At 40.2% G+C, this 22,715-nt stretch overlaps 1 protein-coding gene across 1 annotated transcript in view; it reads left to right on the forward strand.

The window, feature by feature from the left end:
• The window catches only part of SND1 (staphylococcal nuclease and tudor domain containing 1), a 503,780-nt gene that overhangs the window by 166,751 nt on the left and 314,314 nt on the right, over nt 1-22,715 (forward strand). The gene's annotated exons all lie outside the window — the stretch shown is intronic.

Here is a 22,715-nt window from a genome sequence, read left to right on the forward strand (position 1 = left end):
GTGACATTTCATAAGAAAGAATTTCTCTAATCAGCAAGTATTTATTGAGCACCTACTGTACCCAGATCTTCTGTGAAGACTTCTAAATTTCCTCTAGTGTGGTTGTGACTTTAGCCGTGTTTAAAGTAATACAGTTTGGGCTTGGAGAATTACTGGTTATTAAGATGGGGACATACATTGGTTATTTTATTTTGACCTTTTCATTGTGCTCATAGGAAACTTGTTCAATTGAAACCTTTGGGTTCTTTGATATTTATGGCTTAATCTGACTGCAGCCAGATGGATATTCCTAGAATATAAAGAAAACAAAAGAGAATAGAGAGGTGCTAACCTTTGGTGAGTTTCTACATGTGGGTCATGTTGTGATAGGTGCTCTATTAACAGATCTAAGCTTCAGAATATTATCTGACAATTCGTCCTCTCCTTGTTGGTGTAATAATTGAAGCCTTCATCTCTTGTCTCATTTATTGCAAAAGCTTTTGGCTCCCTGTTTTAAGTATCATTGTCTTCCTTCTGTCACCCCACACTGCTGCTGTTTGTAATTGGTCTTTGTAAAATTCAAATCACATCACTCCCTTTCCCAAAAAGTTTTCTTCATTTCTGTATCCTACAGGTTAACATCTCTGCCTGGCAAACATCGCAAGTCCCTTGATGATCTGCCCCCTGGCTCCCTATCCATCATTACCTCTTGTCACACTTTTCCTTGAACTTTCCATTCTTTGCTACTGCCTGACTACCTCTTATCTCTTCCTCTGGAAAACTCTAACTCATCCTTCAAGTTTGAAAGCTGGAGAGAAGCACCTCTGCCCCTCTCCAGCGTCTACCACCATTATTTCTTAAAAGAACAGACAACTAATACCCAAAAAGTAAAAAGATATGATTTCAGAAAATAGTCCTTCAATTTGGAGTAATTTACAATAAATTTATTCAAGCCCAGACTCACCACATTGTTCTCATTTTCTTTTTCATTTTGTGAGAACTTGGGAAAACTTCATCACAGGCTGGCCCTACTTCATGGACCTGTGTTTTTGAACTTCTTGTTAGGTAGTGAAATTGGTAGAGAGCTTGCAAATGTAAGGATGTGCACGAAAATATGAAAAAAGGTTCTGGGTATTGAAATGTGAAGTATTGGAAGAGAATTGTTTCTGAAGAAAGCCACAAGCAGTGTGGGAGCCAAAAGACCTAAAGAAACCTGGTAATCATGAAAGGGGGCTGACTAAGAGGAGGGCATTTTAATTGACCAGTGGAAGGGAGGAAAGGGAAGTCAGAGCAGAAGTTAATTGGAATATAAACAGCATAGAGAAGAAAGGGTGAGACGTGAAGCCCTCCTCTAAGATTGTTTAATGACCACTTGAGTTTTGTGAGTTGTTGTCCAATTATACAGAGACAGACATGCATTGATTCATCTTGTGCATTCTGATGCATGCTATTCAAAGAAGGAAAGAAAGCATATTCTTTATAGAAGTTTATTAGTAGTGAGATGACATTCCTTAAGAAATATCATCCATGGTGACCACTGGGGAACTTGAGCCATTTAAGCCTTTTGGCCTGAAAGTAATTTAACAATTCACTATCTTTCTGGGTGACTGTAATTGCTAGATGTTCGATAGTCATGAAATTTAGTTAGCATTCTCGCTGTTGAATTGATTTTTAATGTTTATTTGCAAAACCTCAAATGTGTGTCCAAAGCTTGAATGCTTTCCCAGAGTTATCCATTGTACACTCCCTAGATATGAAATATCAATTTTACAGGCCAGCAAAATGATATTTAATGGTGGCTGACAGGAGAGTGTTTAAGGACAATATGTACTGGATACTTAAATTTTTCTCTTATCTGACTCTTGGCACAGATCGCTGAATTTAAGTTGTACTGAGATGGCAGAAGATACGGCTGCCTTAATAATCAAGCTGTGCTGCATGTTTATGTAGTCCTGGGACCTCCCCGTGCCTTTCTGCTTTCTAAGCAGGTACAGAAGAAAATAAATAAAACAGTTTTGGTTTCTACCTTCACATCTACTTGCATTAGGAATGAGGTGTAAAAAAATGTGAGGGACATTTTCAGGATGCTTCTTGGAGCCTGGAGCAGACTAGTTTTATGCGATTTGTTGACTTTTTTTTCCCCTTCTAATGCTTGCCATCTTTGATTATAAGTCAAGACACAGGGTTTTACCATATTTCGTCCTCAAACTTTGGGAATAAATTTGGTAAATATACAGCTCTGTAGTGGATGGTGTGTTTCATACTTATATCATTTTCTCTTGATTTCGTTTTAAATAGATCACTATATATTTTAGGCATATGCAATGCCTTCTTAATGGCTTCTTGGATAAAACACATTGTTCAGTTAGATAAGTAAGTGAAATCGTCTGGGTTACTGAGCATGACTCACTTAAAATCTCATTTGGAACAATTTCTCTGCCCTCCGTTTGTTAACCGTATATCCTGCTGGTTTGTAGTACTTGAACTTTCCCAAGAGTTAAAACAAATGTTGGAGATCAGGGTTTGGGGTAAAAGCCCCCTCGTCAAGACAAGATCTATGGGTCTGTTTCCTCTGTGCTTTTTCTTTGTTCTGTTGCTGGTTTTTCTTCGATCCTTTGCTGTAGATATCTTAGCTGCTTGCTTTTTTTTTTCCTTTTTTTTTTTTTTTTAAGAAAAGAGCATACGTGTTAAACTACAAGGAATTTTGGAATGATTAAATGGATGTGATATCATGACATCTTATACATAACCCATACTGGTTGTCTGAATAAGAAGCCCCCACCCCCCCCCACCCCCATGATAGGCCCAGATTTGCATATTTGCTTGCAGTTTCTCCACCATTTCTTTTTGAGGAAGCCTCTGGTATACACCCTAAGCTTCCCATCATTGCCATGCACCCATGTGCTCATGGGGACAGTTTCTGTTAACTCCTCTGGTCCTACCACTCACAACTCTTAGGTTATAACCTTGCTGTGGAGTGGGCAGGATAATATCTGTAATCAATGAACAGTGTAGAAAGCTGTTGAAAAATGGGATGAAAAAGAAGCAAAGCCGTCATTATTTTCTTCATCCTTTATATCCTCTCTCCTCTTGAACACTTTCGTTTTATAGGTCCTAAATTAAATAATCTCTTGAATTTACAAAGACACATTTTAAAGGCATTGAAAACTCAAAGGGAAAAGGTATACCTTCTCATTGTAATGTTTCTGGAATGCTGCAAGTAAAACTGACAATTGGTAAATCAATTTATGTTTTAGATGCACTGCAAAAATAACTGTGTAAAGAAACGATTTTTAAAGTTCCTATGTACAGAGAGAAAAACTTTTTCATAACATAAATAATCAGTGTGATATTTTTCTGTTCAATTGGAATTTTTTTTCTGCAGTAGGTTTTAAATAATGCTACTTGCATTCAGTTTGGATTGATCGACATAATGGTCCCCTAAATGTTTGCCTGATCAGTTTAAGAAGAAAATAGACAGAACAAAGTGATGATTTACCAAGTATGAACTCAATGCCATTTGGAGATTAAATCTATATTTTTAGAAAATGATCCCAGGCACAAACTTTGTTGCTGAAACCTATAACTTGGATATTTCGTGTGGATTAAACTAGATTAAATTGTTGATATCCATCCCATCTGTTTAAAATCCATTTGGATGGAGCCCAATTGTTTTATTATTACATTCTGACTTTGTGGGTGAATAGCAGTTCTAGAACAGGTCAGAAAGATATGAGGGGTCAGTGAAGGTAATAGGGATGGGGAGCTGTTGGTGGTGATGAGTCAACAGCTTTGACTCTACAATTTAAAACAACTACAGCTATTTCTGGGTATTATTTTTTTCATTAAGGTAGTTAATTTTGGTGGTGGTGAGGCACAGGGTTCATGGCAGTGACAGCTTTTATCCGCCATTTCTAGTTTTCACAGTACTATTGCACACAGTTGTCTTCTGGTTTTAAGGCTGTGTGGCTTTCTTGATAACAATTGCAAGTTGGTTATTCATTTGATTGCTTTGTGATCCTGTTGATTGCGTTGGTGTCTTAGTGTCTTCCAAATACTTTCTTCCTGTTAACTCTCTGCAAATATAGGGGACATCTCTCCTTTTGAAATTTGCCTCTTTGTTTCCTTCCCTTCTTTCTGTTCTTCCTTTGCTGCCTCTAGCCCCCAGTTTGGATTAAAACTTAAACAGCTTAGGTAGAAGACATAAGACATCTTCACAGTTGCAGATTTATTACCTTTGAATTTTTAAAAATGAACCTTTAAAGGTTTCTTCTACATCTTTAAGGTTTCCAAGTAGTGCCGAAATCGTGTAGACTGACAGTTACATGGGGGTAGGGGGAGGGCAAAAGAGTTACACTCATCAAAACGTTTTCTGAAGAGATCTGTCTTCTGTTTCCTTTCTGTGACCTGATTTAATGATGATATTTCCACCTCAAAGGAGGATCTCAAGCATACCATGTATTCTCATGATGAGACTACTGAATGCAGCTTTGATGTTCTCATGCCCTTGGTTGAATGTCAGTGTTACAACATGGCACGTTTTCAAGGGATCATAGGGAATTGACCCATTTTATGTAACATTTACAGACTGATAGACATTTAGAGCTAGAAGGAACAACATTTACATCTAGCCACTTTTTTTTTTTTTTTAAACAGAGGAGGAAATTGAAGCCCAGAGAGATTAAGTAATTTTATTCAACAAACATTAATTGAGTGTGTACCATATGTCAGACCTAGTACTAGGTGCTGGGGGTTACAGAGATGAATAAGTTTAAGTCCCTGTTGTAGACAAATACATAGTTCCCGGATCATGCAGTGTGTAATTAGCAGGGCAGGAAGTAGAATATTTATGAACTATCCATAGTCAAGTCATTCTATATTGATTTGACAAAATTGCCTCACCTTCTGTCACTCTCCTTACATTTTAATTTACTCATTCATTCAATAAAGATGTATTTTCTTTTATTTTTAAAAAACCAAATCCAGTGCTCTCCCTTGGCCTCAATACCCCCTTTTGGCTACCCCTCTTTCTTGAAAGATTAGTGTACACTAGCCATCTACCTTTTGTCAGCCATTCAACCAACTAAAATCTGACTGAACCTTCTCATGCTGTGAAGTGATTGCCACCTTGGGTGGGCATATTTCAGTCCGTATTGTGACCTGTTTGAATGTTTTGACTCTGTTGTTGCATCTTCCTTCTTAAAACCCTTTTGTCCTTTAGGTCACTGGTACCCTGGTTCTCTTACCTTTTTCTCCTTTTCATTTGCCCTTAGAGTTTCAGCTGCCCACTTATTCTGCAGATGGCCCATGCTTTTGCACACCTGTGTAGCAACTGACCAGTCATACAAGGCTTAGCTCAAATAGCATCTTCTCATAATGCATATCTGACCTGGTCAAGAGCTTGGGCACTTCTCTCTGCTCTTACAGCATCTTCTATATATTTCTTAGCCTTGTAATTTTTTGGTCTGGTAGTAAGCTTCTCCTTTGAACCTTTTCCACCCTTGAGAATGGGGACTTTTTTTTCTCAGTGACTGGCATATAATAATGCTTTTAGTAATATGGTTTTACCCAGAATGACTTCATACTTGGTAGGCAGACTTGGGTGAAGGCCTCCCTGTTCCCTGTTCCCTGTTCCCTGCTCCCTGCTCCCTCCTCCCCAACAGTCCATCCCTTTGTCTCTCCTCTCTCTCTACTGGGTCATGTGAGTTTGGCCGGGAGATTGCTGCCAAGAAGCAGCCCATGGTGATTTTCTGTTAATGGTAGATTTATAGTTTTATCAATTGTCTGTCAGTATATTAATTCAGTTAAGAAGCTTAAACACAATCCTTAGTTACACGCAGATCGATTGGCAAACCTTTTTAAAAATTCATAAATAATACATGCATAAACTTGAGCCCAGCCTTTTCTGATTAAATCTGAGTTCATAATCAGTGTGAGACAAATAATTGAAAATTTTTACAGCTGAAATAAAGGGACTTTACAGTTCTCACTGTGGCAGAGAATACCCTCCATGATGGTATTTATAAGGAGTAATGGTTTCCATACTTAATTATACCCTAAACATTTGTGGTCTTCAGTGTGCTGGGCAGCCCCCCAACATGCATAAGGCAGTTTCTGCTTTTAGGGAAATAAAGTGTACTGCAATAAAAAAGGCATGCAAGTTGGTTTTCCCTGATGCCTAATTGTCTGCTTGTTACACGGCCACGATAATTTCTTTTGGGCCTAATACCTTGCTGATCCATTTGCTGAGCTAGAGTGTTTTTCTCTTAATTTCCCATTTCATTTAGGTTGTTGACCCTTCATCTTTGCTGTACACAACCTTGATCAAAATTAGATCAATAAAGCTAAATCAAGGTAAAAAGAGGAATATTCTCAGAAGAATAAGTGGCCATGTGTTAAACTGTTCAGAAAGAAATATTAAGTTTTTTTTTTTTTTAACTTCTTGTAGCCTTTTCTATTATTTATTTTTATTTATGATTAATACTGGTAAAAAGCCTGATGGGTTATGCCTTATTTTTTGGAAGTGTGGAGGTGGCGATGTGGATTTTTAGGCTGGCAGTTATGAATTTTTTGTTTGTTTTTTCTTGTAACCTCCCAGGTCTTGGGTTGTGTTCAAGTCTATAAGATTTATTAGGTGAACATCTTGTAGCTAGGTGGCAAGATGTTCTGGCTTCTCATTAGTAGTGACCCTGGGTAGTCTTCTCACATTCAGCAACATTTGTTAGGAGCTGCCCGCACCCTTGTCACCAAGCAGTGAGGCAGAGCTCCGGTTCTAGGTGAGGAGGTCACCCTGTGCTCGTCCTCCCAAGAGGGAGACAATTTGTGGGGAATGCTCAGGAGATCGGTTTCCCTTGCCTTTTCGCATCCTGAGCACTACCTTTGTAGGGTTGGAAGAAAGGAAAATGACAGCCTTCCTCTTGCTCTAAGCTGTTGGGGAGGCATCATAGTATAGTGAGATGCCTTGCAACAGAATCCAGTGGCCATAATTTTGGAGTAAGTTAGATGAGAGTTCAACTTTTGGCCCTGCCATTTTTTGCTGGTGTGACCTAGGTCTAATTACTTAATGTCTGAGCCTGTTTGTCTTCACCTGTAAGAGTAAAGATAGTACTTGCCGACTCTGTTGAACTGTTTTGAGGATTAAATGAGTATAGTCAGATAAAAAAGGTGAGTAGGATGCTGTTTCTAATCTCAAATATCTTCCAACCACCTATAGGATACAAGAAACATATATACTGACGTGGGTCAGATGTGCTATGAGAGAAGAGAGGCTATTTGATTAGAGAGCTCAGAGAAGGCTGGAGAGGGTGGCATTTGAGCATGGCCTTGCAGAAGGTTTGGCATTTTAGTAGACAAAATCGTTAACACTGGGACAGCAGTCACATCCAGGCGGAGGAAATAACATTAAAAAAGGAATAGAAGATTGAGTCATGAGGCTTGCTGAGGGATCAGGCGGTTTGGAATTTAGTTGTTGGGACCAGAACTGAGTTAGCATGTTTGTTTATATCCATAAATAGTGACTAAGTTATCACTTTTTGTAGTCAACCAAAGATCAGGATCATATATGAAAATTCTCGTATTAACTTGGAGTTTGAATTTGATAGCATGCACCACAGGTTAAAGAAATCGTGCTATTGTTTTGAATAAGCCCCACCTTTTTTTCGCCAGCTGACATAATTGAAGTTTCTAGAGTCCATTAAGTAATGTTGCATGATAAGATATGTGATTGCAAACCTGGGGTAATTTTTTGTGTTTTTCCATCTTGCTATAGTAGAAAAATGATATTTTGTTGGTGTTACAGGCCTCCTGTGAGTTTTGCCATCCTCACTAGTCCTCCCTTTATTTACATCCCTCTTTAGGCACATTGACGCTAGTTTGTCGTTTTTCCATCTTTACTGTGATCCTGATTTAAGAAATCATGAATGCAGCCTCTCTATGGTTGGGCTTTAAAACCACAAAATGATTCACTACCCAGGAGCATGTTCAATAACATATCTCAGGTAGAAAAAAATATTATAGGGTACATTGTTCTCTTATTGTCTAGTTTTTATATCCTATACAATCCACGGATTAGACATACACCGGCTTGAACGTCTTCTCTTTACTCTTGTATAATGTTGGTGTTATCAGTTGTTCAGTCTTTCTAACATCTCTCTGCTGTCACATGTTTTAACTATGGAAACTCTCCATGTATAGTCTTGCCAGTATTGTTGGGTCTTCTGTGCACATGTACACATTTAAGGTGGTCATGTTATATGGAGAAGGCCAAGTGGAGGTGGTCTGGAGTGAGTAAGAGGCAGCCTTCTCTTAAGAGAACATTAATTATCAAGAGAGTTTGACTGCTGCTATCTGATGGTTGCAGTTTTCTTTGTCCAGTTCTATAGAGAGGATGCTTGGCTAGTGTCTCAGGATGCAGTCAGCAGACAGAAACCACAGCAGTTATTTTAAGAGAGAATTTAAAATAAGGGATTATGAAGCAGGTATGAGAACACTCAAGAGGCAAAAAGAGAACTGTAGGGTAGCATGGAGGTATTAAGTGTAAGAAGCCAGCTACCACCCCTAGGATTGGAGGAACGAAGAAAATACAAAAATTTAGAAACTTGGAGGACGGACTCCTTGGAGCTGGGACTCGGTCCTCTGTTCCACTGATGTTTGTGTCCCTAAGCTCTGAGGAGTAACTCCATGGAGCTGGGACCCAGACCTCCCAGGAGAGGCTGGCGATTGATGGTTCTGGTGAATCTGAGGAGGTGTGATGAGGCTGTTTCTGGGAGTGCTGTGGAAATGGCAAGCTGGAATCAACTGCTACTACAGGAACAAACTGCCATTCCCAGAGGGCGAGATGGATTGCTGTGGAGAAGCTGGTAGGAATAGGAAGAATTTCTCTCTTCTTCCTCCTCTAGCTGTCCATTCTTCCTCTAGCACCCGTGTTGGCAGAGCCTGACAGAGAACTAGCTGGCAAAGCAGAAATGTGGTTTGCAGAATCCCTACCCAGCATCACAAAGTAGAATTTAAAAAAAAAAAAAAAAAAAGAGGTTAGATGTGCAACTGAGTGGCGGTAGCTTCCTTAGTGGCACAACTAGTATGTCCAACTTATTTAAGCACAGTGAATTTCCCGGGAGCTGATGGCTTTGGGTGCACATACATTCCATGTTGACATTAAGTGACTTTCCAGGTCTCTGGGGGATTGTGTGTGGAGCTAAAAGTGAGTGAAAAACCAGTGAGTAACCTGCCAGTTCTTGCTACCACTATGGTTGGGAGACAGATGATATAGAGAAACTAGCTTGGGCTCTTGGGTCAGACAGGTCTTTTTTGGTATCTTTTGCCTTGCATGTGTGATTTGGGGCATGTTATTTCTCTGGGCACCTAACTTCTCAGGTCCTTACTTTGCTCTCTGTGAAGTGCAGTTAATTACTTCTAGGTTTATTGGGCTGTTTTGGGGATGAGAATTAATATGTTTAATATGCCAAGCATAGTGGGCACTCAGGTGGTTAGTGGAGTTTACTTTGTTTTCACTGAAGTGTTGTAGAAATTTAGAGTGGAGCCAGCCCTCTGTGTTAAGGGGTTAAGTTGGAAAGCCAGCAGTAGGAAAGGGAAGTGTGTGGATGTCACAGTGGCATGGTGTAAAATGGCGTGGCGGAGGCATCTGACCTGGGTCAGGAGGTTCTTAGTGCAGGACTCCCAGGTCCAAAGGATGTGCTCTGTTCCTAGTGTTTCTTTCTTGGTGGTAGTGAGGTCCCCCCTTTCTGCCTCTCGGATGGCTCATTTTAATCCTAGTAGAATGGCAAAACTGACTAATATCCTCGTTTGGGTTCCATACACCTTATTTGTATTATTAGAAAGCTGTCCAATCTCCTTAGTGGGCCACAAGCACCTTATTTGCATAGTCCCACCCAATCATTTGGTGGGAGTTACAAGACCATGACAAGAAAAGCCATGTAAAAATGATCCATTGCACCGCAGGTGGGCATGTGATTGACATCAAAATGTTAAACAGTCACAACTAAAGGATGTAGAGTTTCTCTTATGGCTGGAAGAATAAGGAAATGTAGGGTGACATTCCATAAAGCAGGAGATAAAACTGCATCCAGACCAAGGTACCAGCCTCAGTCTCTGGTCGTCCCCAGGGGCTCAAACAGCTCTGGTGACAACCATTGTAGAGTGAGAGGCCCCCTCTTCATGTCCTCCTGCCCCTGACCCCTACCTGACTGTTCTGGGGACTCTGGTTACTTGCCTGCTTGCTCACTGGGTGCAGACAACTGGAACAGAATACATTCCTGAGTATATTTCCTGCACGTTGGGTGAAGTGACCGTAGGTTTCCCAGGAACGGCCTCCAGCAGGTCTGGCCGCAGGCCTGGGAGGCCCCTTCCTGCAGGAGGGCAGAGCAGCCTGCGTCTGTGTAATAAAGTTGCTGTGCCAGCTGGGTGCGGAATCCGGATGTTGGTGCTGTTCATAGTTCTTGTAACTTCATTTGCCTATGTTTCTCCATGGTAGTGCTGAGTGATAAATGTGGTAGCTTTCTGACTGATGACAAGTACAAGTACAGTAAAAGAAAGTCATCTTTGTTTAGTAGGTTAGAGTGATATCTGTCCTGGGTGGGGACAGGCCTCATTTTCCTGTGTTTTTTAAATACGGGCTGAGAGTACTTGAATGTGGGGGAAAAAATATGTGGCACAAGACCCAGCAGCTTGGTTTGAGACCTTGGAGTGATGCAGCGGTAAGGCAGAAATTCGGGGTCTAAAGAGAGACCTTGCTGCCATGCGCTTACGTAACTCACACTCGTTTTTTGAAACTCATAACAATTTATTGCACAAATTTGGCTGGAAATCTGGCTCAGTTGAAGGCTTCAATGGCACCAGCTAAATAATAGTGTCATACCCAGCATCATTTTCCTTTCTGTGTTATTCCAGGAAGAAACTTTAATAATAATTATTATATTTTAATATGGTGAAGAAAAGAAGACGCTCACAAAGAAGCATATCTCTAGCAAAGTGATATTCTGTTCTGAATGGGTTCACCTGATCCTGCTGTCTGTTAAAAAGAAAATTGGTTTCCTATTGTAAGAGATTTACTTTCTTTCCCTCCTGTTCCTACCTCCTCCTCGAGAGCTGTGGGAGGGCTTGTGGGACTTCACTGCTGGATGAGTTTCATCTGGCTGGTAGCCTGAACTTTTAAGTAACGGGTTGTCTCTTCCGAGGGCATTGGCTCTCCATTTTTAGCCTGGGTGTGAAGGGTAAGAAATGTGGGAGATTTCTCCATTACTAGAAAACATGATTTGGGGCCAACTGGTTAATTATGAACTTCCAGTGAAAAGGGAAGAAGTGCCAGAAGGGCAGAGCCCGTTGTGATATACCGCCTGCCACACTGGTTTCTATTACCTCACACACTTCCAGGCCCGCTTTTGTCTTTGGAGGATTCTTTCTCCCCGCTCCGTTTTCTCTCTGCTTTTAAACTTTTGTTTCTTATTTGTAGAATTTGTGTGTGTGTCCTTTTCAATGAAGGAATTTCTCATTTTAACATTAATTCACGTTTGCAATTGATCTTCAGAACTATTAGCTGCATGGAAAGAGGCCATCTACAGAGATTGAATTATTTTTTATTCTCATCACCATTTGCTTTTGAACTGCATGTGAAGAGTACATTTCAGTCAGCAAAACTTCACACCTGTTGTAGATTAGCCTTTCATTGTAGATTCGCCTTTCTGGAACAAAGGGAAGGCTCTACAATCTTTTACAATCCTTTACTTTTCTTCCTTTTTTCCCCAGCTTAAACTCTCAAAATACAAAGCAAATGCCCTTACTTAGGCTTAGTTTAATGTCAGATGAGTTTTGGAGAGGAAGCTGATACTTTTGATTCCACATTAGGAAGTTAAAAGCAAAAAAATCAGTTCCTGTTGAGTTGACTCTAACTCGTGGTGACCCCATGTGTGTCAGAGAGTAGAACTGTGTTTCAGAGAGTAGAACTGTGTTTCATAGGGTTTTCAGTGGCTGATTTTTCTGACGTAGATTGCCAGGCCTTTCTGTTAAGGCATCTCTGGGTGGACTCAAACCTCCAACCTTTCGGTAACAGCCAAGTGTGTTAAATGCACCACCCAGTGAATCTATTAGGAAATGACCCTGTTGTATTGCAGCTTAATATCGTATTTATTTTAGTGTTGAACTGTCACACTTGAGGTCTTTTCAGTATATCAGGTCAACTCTACTTGAACTCTGAATGGCATTATATGTGTTCTGATAACTATTAGCTATTAATGGATTTGAGGGTGTTTTTTTTTTTTAAAGATTACAAGTAATAGAGTTCATTTTCTCAAACTTAATAGTTGTAGAGGTAACAGAAGATTGCTTTAAAGTTTTAGCCAGGTCAAAAAATAGCATACTGATTATTTGGATTTTGTAAATTCAGATTTTCCCTAACATGCCACAGTGAAACTACCAAGACTACTGCTGTCGCATCCATGCTTACAAACAGCCTAGAGTTTACCATTGCACAGTGAGATTCCCAGTCTAGACGCTTTCTCATCTTTATTCACTAATATCCTTATCTTTGTAGGGTATGGAATCAGATTTGGGGACAGTAGTCAGAAGGTGGAGACATTGGGAAGGCTAGTGCTGTAGAAATAGCATCCATTTGCTATTACAGTGGAAGGCAGCTGCAGTGATATTGCCCTCACCTCCCACCCCCGTTCACTTTTATATTACTAACCAGTTCCATTTACACCCATAATCATCAGAGCTGCTGTTTTGAGTTTAAAAAAAATAAATAAATCCTTTAGGTAGGCCTTTCTGTGTCCCCCATTTTATTCACTCTTATCTGTCGGCATGTGTTAGGAATCTGGCACTATGGTAGGCACTTTCTGGGGACTGTAAAGCCCATTTTTCTCTCACATAGCTCTTCCCTCCTGTGGTCTGCTAGAGAAGATAAGACCTGTATGTAAGTAATTAAGTTACAGTGATATGGGGCGGAAGGTGATTCGTGCTGTAACTTTGCCTTATCTCTTCTTCTGTCTCTTGACATTTTAGCTCTTGTTAACTTCCATGTTAGATGTTGTAAAACTTAACTCGGCTAAGTGGCTTTGCTTCTTGGCAACACTTAAAGTGTAGAGTTGGTTTTCCCATGGAGTTAATATTGCTGAAATGTTCCTTGACTGTGAACTTAGAGTTGCCATAATTTGTGCTAATAGATTTAGACCATATCTGATTTTTACAAGGTTTTGAAATAAATTTGCTTGGTTTTTCACTTCAAAGTCACATACAATGCCAGATGATTCTTACATTGCTGATTCTTAAGAGGAAACTGAGGCAAGCCACCAGCTCGGAGGCCCGCAGCTGTGCAAGAATGACTGTAAGAGCCCAGGTTTCTATTCCATTGATCAGCACCAGGCTGCCCATTGGCTCTTGATCATTTGATACCATCAAATGCTTGAGGAATGTTTGATTTCAAGGTCCAGGAGAGCTCTTTTCATCTGTGACTTCAGGAGTACTGAACTTGAGCTTTGTTCTCTTCAAGGATCCAATGCCCTTTATGTCTCATTATCCTGGTGTTGCCAGCTTCCCAGCATAGACTTCGTTTGTCCCTTGGAGCAGATTTTTATTTTCAGAGCACTCCATGGGCAGGAAAAAATTTTTGCCCTGTTACTTGTTGGAAGTCATCTCTGGGCAGGGGAAGGGAAGATGGGACAGGACCCCAGACTCTTTTGTATTTTCGATTTTCTTCACGGGGTCTAGGACCCGCTTTGCTGCTGGTTGCACAGCTTCTTACTTGCAAGCCTTGCTTTCTTTGGCATTTAGGTTCGTGAAGGGTAGTGATGTTCTTTTATTCTACTTGCTCCTATGCCTGCAGAAGTATTTGTAGCTAAGTGAAGGGACCCCATATGGTTTGCCACTTGGATAATGGTTTTGGAGCCCATAGAGCCTTGGAACTATTTATTCTTAAAGTCTTGACGTGTTGTTAGGAGGCAGAGACCCAATGCTTGACCTCTTTTGCCTCCTCTGTTTTCCTTCCCCCATCTTTACTGCGTCTGAGCAATAAATAGCAAGTCCTTCTGAAAATGCTCTTAGTTGGCTAATGTAATTGAGTAGAAGAGCAGTCTCTAGAGACAGATTTTTTTTTTTTCTTTTGCATGATGGTCTTGAAAATAGTCCTTTAATTTTGGTATGTGCAAGTTCCTGTGGAATATAATCAAATGCTGTGCTCTGGAGATAAGGGGTGATTCCCTTCAAGGATATGAGGCTGCCTGTGCTGGTTTTGCTTCTTTCCCTGCTTTGATCTGTGAAGCTGTTCTCATACTGGCAGGTCGTCAGGAGACATTTGTAACTGGGATTGTTTCTTGGAATTGCCACTTCCTCTCCTTTTCTGCTGTCCCCATGGCTAGTTTAGGTCCTGACCACTGGGTATCAGTGGACTGGGGCTGGGGAGGGGGAGTAGATGTGCCTACTCCTGCTGTTCCTTGGCACAGTCAGGTGGGTTCTGTCTCTCAGCTCCTCAGATTCCACATCCAGTTTTCCAAGAGTTGGACTTAAGGAAAATTTGGAAGTCTTGTTTTGCCACTGTTACTAGAATGTTCCAAATTATCTGTATGGAAGTTCTAGGAGTACTGAATTACCTCCAGCTACACGTATTGAGATAAACCTGAATTGCCCAGCTGTTATTTATCTACCTACTTATTTTAGTTTCTTTATTTTTATTTAGCTGTTTTGACATTAATGGAGCTCCTCACTGTCACTTTCTGCCTTTTAAAACCTTTGATCCCCTTTTTCTCTTATTGCCATTGATTTAAATAGGGCCAGGTGCCCAATGTGTATGTAGGAGCATTTCTCAAAGTGTGGCCCACAGACCTCCTTGCTGCTTATTAAAAACACGTATTCATGGAAATCACATCAGACCTATTGAATCAGAATATCTGGTTGTGGCCTGGGCATCTGCATCTTTAAAAGCTCCCAGGTTATTCTCAGGGACACGAAAACTTGACAACCCCTGACAGATTGCCTGGCCCACCAAGAGTGAGCTTAGAACTCTAGTGTAGCTGGTTGGGATCAACACCCCAGCTCTGCCATTGCTAGTTACATGGTGTCACAAAAGTTACTAAACGTCTAAGCCTTACTCTCCTTACTGTGAAAGGCAAGAATGATCCTTACCATATAGAATTGCTGTTAGTATTACGCCTACTTGACAGGGTTGTTTATCAATAGCTATTATTATTATACCTTAAATTCCAGTGTTTTTCATATGTGTTATGGGATCAGCAGGATCATATATGGTGGTCAGGAAAATCAAGAAATTCAAGGGTCGTATAAAAGCAGTGATTCACTTAGAGGAGCTGATATCTTGTATAATCACTCCATTCTAATCTTATACTTGTACATTTTTAAAAATCAAATTTCAATTTCATAAAATTTGATTTTAATTTTTTATCATTTCTTCTTTGCTTCCTGGAGATGTGTATGAAATGTATTGGATTGTGCATTTGGTACTTACCCAGAGCGTGCCTCTATAGTGGATTCTACCTTTAAGGAGTCCCTGGGTGGTGCAAATGGTAAATGTGCTCAATTGCTAACCACGAAGTTGGAGGTTTGAGTTCACCCAGAGGCACCTCGGAAGACAGGCCTGGTGATCTAGGTCTGAAAAATCAGCCATTGAAAACCGTATGGAGCACAGCTTTACTCTGACACACATAGGTTGCCATGAGTCAGAATCTGCTCCGTGGCAACTGGTTGGTTTACCTTTAAGAGAAATTTTGAGCAGGGAGAATGAAACGGAGCTAGTAGGAAAATAAAGCTGCTTTTTCTTTGAAATAACTCTTGGGGAGGGATTTGGATATTGGAGCTTCCAGGTATGGTCCTTTAGGTTTAGTGACACAAGATTTCTTCTGTTTGGCCAAGGTGGTTGCAGGTTTGAACCTTTCCCCAGCTGCTGATTTGCTTTCTTAACTGAAAAAGACATGCCTTTTATAGAAATGTGCGACTGTATGTGTTAAGGACCATAAAACAGTAGCTGTCCCCTGGGTTCTGTCTCCTGGCTGCCAAGGGAATTGAAAGGTCCTTGATTGTAAATATGCCCAGGCGTGTGGTAATGTTCCTATTTTAAGTCTATAATTCAAATGGAAATCGCAGCCTTTGTTTATTAAAATGCCATTCCTGGCAGGGCAACTGGGACCTGTCCATTATTTACTGTTTGAAATCTTATCCATTTTAATCTGATCATGTCTGTTGGTTCTTATTTTAATTCAACAGTCAGTTTTAAGATCTTCATGGAGTATAATTCCACATGGCTACATTAATTACTGTATTATAGTTTGAGTCTCCTTTAAAAAAACAAACATCAAAGTTGTTTTTGACCTTGTTTATTTGAGAGCACGTTTGTAGTTAAATTATTCCCTCTGGCTCACAGAAGGCTACATCTGTGAAAGGATATAATTTTTTTTTTTTTGAGAAAAAATAAAGAATGGAATTTAATACATTTCTTATGAGGAAAAGAATGACCAGTTACTCTGCTGCAGAGAAGAGTAAATGTGTATGACATTGTGAGGAATGGGAAAAGGCAGGTGACCAAAGAAGGTTTGGGGGTTTCCTTTCCCTAAATATTTTTGGCTTTAAAAAAAAAATCCAAATTTACAGAATAATATAATAACCTCTAGCCTCCTTTTTCAGCCTTGATATCATACCATATTTGCTTCAGATCCTTTTTTTTCCCTTTTAAAAGTGGTAAAGCATTGCAGATACACTTGAAAGTTCTTGAGTATTAATCTTTGACCTCATTTTCTTTCTCATCCTCAGCCCCATTTTTTCTCCCCACTTCATTTTCCTTCCACCCATTCCACGTCAGTAACCATGATCATCTTGTCTTTCATTTCTGTGCATTTTTATACTTTTGCTGCTTACATAGCTTTATAAATAATGTAGTATTGCTTGTGTAAGTTTTCAGTCTGTATTTAAATGGTGTTTTACTATATCATTCTGCAACCTGCTATTCCTGTTTTTCAAATTTGTTCATTGTTATGCTGCTGTAATTCAGCTGAACTGCTGTGTAGTGTTCCATTGTATGACTGTACCATAAATAGCATTAACATGAATATTCGTACGCCTGTTGTACACATGTGAGAATTTTCCAGGGTATAAACTTACCTATAAGTGGAATTTCTTAATTATAGGGATGCATATTTGGAATTTTAACTGGGTGATACCAAGTAGCATATGCCAAAGTGCCAAAGTAGTTGAACCAATTTATAGTCCCATTTCTCCACATTCTCATCATTTTAATTTTTTCCAGTGTAGTGGATATCATGTAATATCTGAATTTACATTTCCCAGAATATTAATGAAGTTACATTTTGATTTTTGTGCACTTAGTGCCTAATTAAGGAGCCCTGGTGGTGCAGTGGTTAAGCCCTCAGCTGCTGACCAAAAGGGTAGTGGTTTGAATCCACCAGCTGCTCCATGGAAAAAAGGTGTGGCAGTCTGCTTCCATAAAGATTACAACCTTGGAAACTATATGGGGAAGTTTTGCTCTGTCCTATAGGGTCTTTATGAACAGCAACGGGTTTTAATGTCTTAATTGGAGTTCTTTTGTGAAGTGCCTGTTCATGCCTTTTACCTATTCTTCTGTTAGAGTATTTCTATTTTTTCTTATTGATTTGTAGTTCTTTACTTTCTTCACTGAGTAAATGGAAATAATCAGAAGAGAACTTCACCGACTCCCTCTACAATATCTACCCACCTAACAGTATCTGTCTCTGCACTCCTATATATGAGCTATACCAGTTGCCCTTGAGTTGATTCCAAATCATGGTGACCCCAGGTGTGCGGAGTAGAATTGCACTCCATAGCGTTTTCAGGGCTATGACTGCTTGGAAGCAAATCACCAGGCCTTTCTTCAAGGTGCCTCTGGGTGAGTTTGAACCAGTAGAGGAATGTTGTTGTGTTCTGTCAGGTTGATTCTGACTCATAGTGACCCTATAGGACAGAGTAGAACTTCCTCATAGGATTTCCTAGGTTGTAGTCTTTATGGGAGCAGATGGCCAGGTCTTTTCTCCCACAGAGCAGCTGGTGAGTTCTAACCGCCAACCTTTAGGTTAGCAGCTGAGTGCTTAATCATTGTACCATCAGGACTCCAGATGAGCTATAAACCAAAAAACCAAACCTATTGCTCTCGAGTTGATTCTGACTCCTAGTGACCCTATAGAACAGGATAGAACTGCCCTATAGGGTTTCCAAGGCTGTAAATCTTTACAGAAGCAGACTGCCGTATGTTTCTCCCACGGAGCAGCTGGTGGGTTTAAACCACTGACCCTTTGATTAGCAGCAGAGTGCTTTAACCACTGTGCCACCAGGGCTCCATACCAGATGAGCTATAGGTGCTGCCCCTATTTAAAGCCACTCCCTCCATTCCTATTTAAGGATGTTGCTTTAGGAGGTCCCTCCTCTCTCTCTTCTAGGTTATCATTATTTGCTCACCACTGGAACATTGCCTTTTATTTCTGCCATCTAAAAAAAAAAACACTTGTTCACCCTGCTTCCCCTGCCAACTATCACATAATCTCTTGGCACTCCTTTGTGGCACAAATTTTGATTGATATAATCCAACCACTTTCTCCCTTTCTTCTCTTCCATTCTCTTGTGTACCCATTCCAAGTTACAGTCAGGCTTTTGTTCCTACTGGCTCCACCCAAACTATTCTTGTCAAGTTACCAGTAACCCATGTTTTGCTTTCTCTGCATCATTTGACTTAGTTGATCAGTCCCTCCTTCTCAGTTCATTTTCTTTCCTTGGCTTCCAGACACAACGCTCTAGTTTCCTCCTACCCAACTCACCGATTGCTCCTTCTCAGTGTCCTTTGCAGACTCCTTCTCTGCTTCCATATCTTTTAACATTAGGATGCCTCAGGACTCAGTCCTTGGTCCTTTCCAGTCTCTTGGCTTTAGATACCATCTATATGCCAACCACTTCTAAATGTATATTTCAGCTCAGAACCTTTCTTCCAAACCCCACACTTGTATGTCCAACTGCCTGCTCAGTGTCACTTGGATATCTAACAGACAGTTGCAGCTCAGCATGTGTGCAGTTGAACTCCTAATCTTCCTTTCCCTCCCTCCAGTCTGTTCTACCTGCAGTTTTCCCCATCTCACAGGTGACCACCCCCAGTCAGTTGCTCAAATGAAAGACCTTGGGGTCATCTTGACTCTTCCATTATTTCATATCTCACATTCCATCTATCTACTTTCAGAACATTTCCAGATTCTTACCTCCCTCACTTTGATATAATCCGCTATCACCTCCTGCCTAGATTACTGTAATAACCTCCTAATGGGTCTCCCCTTTTCCACCCTTTCCTTGCTACAGTGTCTGTTCTCAACACAGCACCCAAAGTAATTCTTTTAAATGTAATCAGTTCTGTGTCTTCATCACCTACCACTCCTTCGTTCACTCTGCTCTAGCCACGATGGTGTCTTTGCTGTTTCTTGAACTTACCAGGCATGCTCTAACTTAAGGCCTTTGCATGGGCTGTTCTCTCTGCCTTTCTTCACATCACTACATCCCATAACACCTTTGAGTCTTTTCTAGAATGTACTTTTCTCAGTGAGGCCTCCCTGATCACATTTAATAGTGTGGTCTGCACCCCAGTTCCCTCTTACCCTGCTCTACTTTTTCTTTATCCATTTCACCCGTTGCCTGCCAAGAGTCTGTGCTTTGACTTTTAACTTTGTTCATCGTGTCTTTTCAGTGGAGAGCTTTTTAAAATTTAGCAGTCTTTTATATTTTGTGTTTATTCAGCCTGGTTTCAGAAATCCTACACTATCACAAGGTCGTTAAATTTCTTTTGCTAAAGCTTTTAAGGATAGGCTAGATAAAAGTAGGCCTAAACAGGAGTTGAGAAAAAGGACCTGATTGGAGGTCCCTTCCATTCTCTCCACACGAGCATAGACCAGAGTTTCCATTGTGAAGTACAACCAACCATAGATAATTTCTGTAACAATGCCAAGAGTGTCTTCAGATGCTGAGATGTGGGAGTTGGGGCCCTCTCCCAAGCTGGTGAGAGATACACATGACTGGAGTTACCACTTCCATCTCTAATATGCGTCATTGCAGGGCCTACATACAATGTCATCTCTCAGGATGAACAGTGATTATAGCACATATTGGTTTGTGTATTATCCGCCCACCAGATAAAGCAAGCATTCTTTTCTATTTTTATTTTTTAAAAAATATTTCCGTGTGAATTAGAATCTAAACAAGACAGTCCCTTTTAGCAAGCAAGATTCAACTAAAGTCCTGTTTTCTCAGAATACGTTCCATACCTCAGTTGCCTCTTAGAGATTTCAAAGGCTCTTATGTACCTGGTAATTTGGAGGAGTTCCTTTTATTTTGTGGTTTCTTAGGGACTTCTAATATCTCTCTTGTAAGATGTTTGCGGATGTCAATAGGTACTAGCTCTGAAGGGTTAGAGTAACAAGATCATTCTGTTTTCACTTGTGAGGTCTTGTTTTCTGTTTGTGCTATTAGTTCTTTTCCAGCTTCAGGAGAGACACACAATCAGGTTCTGAAGTTGCCCTGTTTTTTTTTTTTTTTTAAATTGGGGTGCTTATTAGTGTAGTGCTGATTTTCTTTCATTCTTTTGAGGATATTTTGGCATAGATCAGTCCTGTTAGAGTGTCTTAAGAACAGATTCTTGTGTAGACCAGGCCTTCGAACTGGTTCCGGTTGAAACCCTTGCTGAGAATTTGCCTTTCCACCCCAGATGTAGTGAATCAGAATCTACATTTTTAAATCAAGATCCCCAGGTGATTCTTAAGTCCAATAAATTTTGAGACCCACTGCTCTACTAGAGATTCTTAGAGTTGGTCCCTAACCAGCATCATTAGCGTCACCTGGGAACTTGTTAGAAATGCAAGTTCTCAGCAAGGGTTCAAACCAGAACAAAGCTGTTTGAAGCCCTGGTTTAGACAGGCATTTCCACACATTCAGGTGTTCTTAATCCCTTGCACTTCATTGGAATATTTGTTAGAATTGTATTTCTCACCTTTCATTCATAGTTTTGGAGTCCCAGGCAACTGACATTCCGTGTACCTCTGTGGTGTTTCATAGTAAGTGGGGTAGGACTCAGAAATTCAGGTTCTGTGGCAAATTATAAGGCTGTGTAAGGTAAATGTCGATATTTTGTTCAATTTATTTAAAAAAAGTTCACTTAGGCTTGTGTAGTCACAAAGCTACTTTGTAAGTGGACTGTTTTCTCTTGCTTGGTGGATATGAATACACTGGTACTTCTTTATTCCTGAGGGCTGATTCTGATAACCATTGATTTTGTGTTTATTAAAAATCTTGTTCATTACTGGCACCTAGCAACTTCTATCCAGCAAACATTACTGTATCAAGTGTCATCATAAACTTGATTTTAGGGCTTATAGGTTACAGTTGGCTCCTCAGTAAACCTCTAACTTGTGATCCATTATTGTCATTTGGCTTCCAGGGCATTTATTAAATCCATGATCCTGTACCTCTGTCCCTTGAGTTGCCCAGCCCTCCCTCTAGCCTTGGCATGCTCATATATTCCATTTTCCTTATTATTTCCTTTACCTCAGTGTAAAATTACTGTTCCTTTAAAGATTCTCATGTTTAAGGCCCTCGTATTAGAAAAGCTGACATTTTGTAGGCAAGTGATCATGATACCCCGGGACTGTGGTGAGATCCCAACCGCCTAGTTGTTCCCTAGAATATGTGGATTCCCAGACACATATCATCTGGGGGAAGGAGTGGGGACTGCTGTTCATTTCTGTAGGTGCCTTGGCTTCTTACAAGAGCATTGGAAAGATGCTGTTTTTTTTTTTTTTTTTTTAAACCAAATTAAGTAGACAGGTGATGATGAATGTGAAGCTGAAATTTCATTGTAACTGAAGAATTGTCTACACTCTCATAAGAGATCTTGGCAATATCAATGAATTGAAATATTTCAATGATGTTTTCTGGACACCAAATCTTAGTTAGGGTCTAGGAGGAAACGTGTTTTTAGTCCCTTGCTTGATCTCATTATTGCCATTAGTATAAAATAAAAATGGGGTATTAAAATGAAGATTCTTTATTTGGAAGTAGTTGGCTATTTTAAAAAAAAATGAACTTTTTTTGAGTATAGACTGAATTATACAAAGATCTTTTGTCAGGTATGTAATAGATGGTAAAAATAAGGCTAGGTGGGCCAGTGATACAGGATGGGGAAGGAATGGTATACATCTAGGTTAGGAGTTAGTTCTTGATTTTCTCCTTTCTGTATTCTTTCCAGTTATTACCTGTGTACTGGAGAGTCCCATACCTGTAAATCAAGTCCTGTTCTCCTGGCATACTCGATCTTCGCTTCATGTTTCTTTTGTAGTTACTTCAACTATTATTTACTGAGTATGCACTTTGAGGGAGGTACTGTGCTTGGTTCTCGGGGCACAGAGAAAAACAAAAGTAGAGTCTCTATTCTCATGGAACTTAGAGTTTAGGGGGAGAGAGACATTAAAGTAGCCAGGTTCTCCTTATTTCCTGTACACATCCTCCACCCTATGCGTGCCCACCGAAAGGCAAACTCTCATGACTTCTTACGCCTGTCATCATGACTCAGAATCTTGGATTCCTTGTCTTTTATCCCCTCTGTCCACTCTGTCGTCACTTCCTGTTAATCCATTGCTAAAAATGGTTCCCATATCCCTTAAGTTCCTACCCATTCCCTTTGCTATCATCTTGATCTAAACCCTCTCATCATTTCAGAGTTA

Source organism: Trichechus manatus, unplaced genomic scaffold (assembly GCF_000243295.1).
Source record: "Trichechus manatus latirostris isolate Lorelei unplaced genomic scaffold, TriManLat1.0 scaffold00097, whole genome shotgun sequence".
Classification (NCBI taxonomy): domain Eukaryota; kingdom Metazoa; phylum Chordata; class Mammalia; order Sirenia; family Trichechidae; genus Trichechus; species Trichechus manatus.